This window comes from Dioscorea cayenensis, chromosome 16 (genome assembly GCF_009730915.1).
Source record: "Dioscorea cayenensis subsp. rotundata cultivar TDr96_F1 chromosome 16, TDr96_F1_v2_PseudoChromosome.rev07_lg8_w22 25.fasta, whole genome shotgun sequence".
In the NCBI taxonomy this organism is placed as follows: Eukaryota; Viridiplantae; Streptophyta; class Magnoliopsida; order Dioscoreales; family Dioscoreaceae; genus Dioscorea; species Dioscorea cayenensis.
In genome coordinates, this window is record NC_052486.1 from 9,750,674 (window position 1) to 9,753,454 (window position 2,781).

The 2,781-nt window shown below is 42.4% G+C and overlaps 1 non-coding gene across 1 annotated transcript; it reads left to right on the forward strand.

Moving 5' to 3' along the window:
- The first annotated feature begins 212 nt into the window (after nucleotides 1-212).
- Nucleotides 213-319, forward strand: LOC120279806. Its single transcript, XR_005542107.1, has one exon. It is a non-coding gene; the product is annotated as a small nucleolar RNA R71 (small nucleolar RNA).
- The last annotated feature ends 2,462 nt before the right edge of the window (nucleotides 320-2,781 follow it).

Consider the following 2,781-nt stretch of genomic DNA (forward strand, 5'->3'; position numbering starts at 1 on the left):
CATCATTGCTACTAACTTCATAAAGCCCAGCAGTGTTTTGTGTAGATCCTCTTGAGGCCCAATGTGATTCATTGCTTGCCATAGACTCAAGTAATTGCTCGCCCTCATCGGGATACTTGTTGCTAAGGGAACCACCCGCTGCGGCATCAATGAGTTGGCGAGTAGCATAATTTAGCCCATTGTAAATGATTTGTACTCGCATCCATGAGGCAAAACCATGGTGGGGGCAACTTCTAAGGAGATCCTTAAATCTCTCATAGGCTTCAAACAATGTTTCGGACTCCCCTTGTTTAAAGGCTGAAATTTCTTCCCTCAACTTCGCCGCTTTGCTTGGCAGAAAGTATCTCCCAAGGAACTTCTCAACCATATCCTTCCATGTTTTAATAGACCCCGGAGACAATGATGTAAGCCAACGATAAGCTTCGTCTCTCAAACAGAATGGAAATAGTCTCAAACGGATCGCATCGTCGGACACCCCATTAATCTTGAATGTAGAGCAAATTTGGAGGAACCAGGAAAGGTGGTCATGTGATCTTAATTTGCTAGACCATTGAATTGAACCGAGTTCTGGACCATGCCGATTGTACTCGCTTTAATTTCAAACTTGTTGGATGCCACGGTCGGTGCTTGAACACTAAATTCATCTCCCAGTGAGTGGGGTCTTTCATATTCGCATAGAGTGCGTCGCTCTTGACCATGATTGAAGACTCTCTATCCTCAATTTCAATGTTACGTATGCCCGATCCTTCACCAACTTCTATCAATATCCGATGCAAAGTTCTTTCAATTTCACTATCCAGTGTAATCAATGTCGATGGATTTGAGCGTGTCATTCTGCGATTACCTTGCAAAACCGAGAAAGATGATAGAAAGTTAAGATTAGAGGAAAAGAAAAATAACAATAAAAAAAATTTGAGTAAAGAATGAAATGGCTATAGTAATAATCTAAAAAGTTTCCTAGAATTCCTTAAGCTCCCGACAGCGGCGCCAAAAAAACTTGGTTGCTTCCCATGAAGTGTTCGGGATCGCCAAGTAATACCTCGTGTGAAGACACGAGGATCGTATTCCATGGGGCTAAGGATCTCCTATTACTCCTTCTTGAGCTATTATCTAGCCTAAGATCTCAAGCAATGGATTTTTACTCTACTAAATGTAATTAAAGCTAAAATGATATTTGCCAACAAATTAGAGAGAACAAGCAATGAGCAAGCAAGAGAATCAATGAAATGCAAAGGCCTATGGATGTGGATCACCTTGAGAGGTTATCATGCAACATGAATGATGATCTAAAGATGCAAGGGTAAAATGGATCATGAGATTCCAAGATTAGAACAACCCCAATTTCTCGGCGATTGAACCCTAATCCCATACGAATATAGATAGGAATTTCTCCCAAATCCATATCCCTACGATTGCATTAAGTACGAGGAAATCTCACTTAGGAGTAAACCTACTCTTCTTCGGATTAAACCTACATGGAGGGATACCAAACACTTGATTTCTCGGCATGATGATACAAGTATCCCCTTCTAACCCATTCATGATCTAATACATGCGAGCAAGTCACATCTACATGCATCACTCATAAAAGTGCTACGGATTTCTCCTCAGTGTAGCACTTAGCTTGAAAACAATGGATTAAATCTCAAAATTACCCAAACATGGAATTAACAAGTTATCATCCAACAAACATGATAAAACCCCCCCAAGGTTCACCAACACCCGATGGCCTTGGCGGTCTAGTTTGTCATCATTCCACAACAAGCAATATAAACAAGCAAAACATGAAACAAAAGCATAAATGACACTCCCTAGATGAAATGGTAGAGGAAGAAGTGAAGAATATGCCGAATGATGCTTTCCCCGCCAAAGGAGTGCCCAATGACGCTTCCTCTAGCGGCGGGTCTCCTTCCTTCAAATTGTGGTAGATCTCCCCTTGAATGAAGTTGCCTTCTTGCCTTGAGAGTCTTGGACCTTGGGCTTGGATTATCTTCTAGCTTCCTTGCCCTTCTTCTCCTGCCCAAGGTCGCCACAAGGCTCTCAAGTGTTCCCAAAATATGGCCAGCAAAAAGTCTAGCCAAAAAGTTACTTTTCTTCCCTAAAAGTCAGTATATATACCCCCCGGGTCATACTGGTCGTATGGGGGTTGTATGGGGGTCGTATAGCAGTCAAACCCTAGATTCATGTTCCATACTGGATGCATACAGCCTCCATACGGCCCTGTATACTGGGTACTATGGAAATCTGGGCAGACACTCTGAATCATTCCGCTGCTACAGTACATACGGCCTTCATACTGGGTAGTATGGGGTTAGTATGAATTTCCTATTTTCTTCTCTTTTCGCCCAAATGATATCTTCTTGTTCTCCATGGCTTCCTTATGCGCTACAAAGCAAATTGTTGATGATTAAGCATAAAACGGGCATTAAACCTCACAAAATACATGCAAAGTGAATACGATATATATATGAAAATACCTACATTTAGACAATTATCAAAACCACAGTGGAAATATATACCAATCAAAGGCAATATCGCGGATGAGAATATGCCGGCCGATCGATAGGGATGATGCCACCTAATTAATGGGGAAGATGGTGGCTGATCGGTAGGGAAAGATGTTGGCTGATTGATGGGGAAGATGGTGGCTGATCGGTGGGGGAGTTGTAGCCAATCAATGGGGAAGATGGTGGCGATGATGCTTTCTCGGATGAAGGGAGAAGTCACATGGAAGGGCTCAACACAAGAAAATGCCGGATGCTGGGCAAAAGGAAAGGGTAT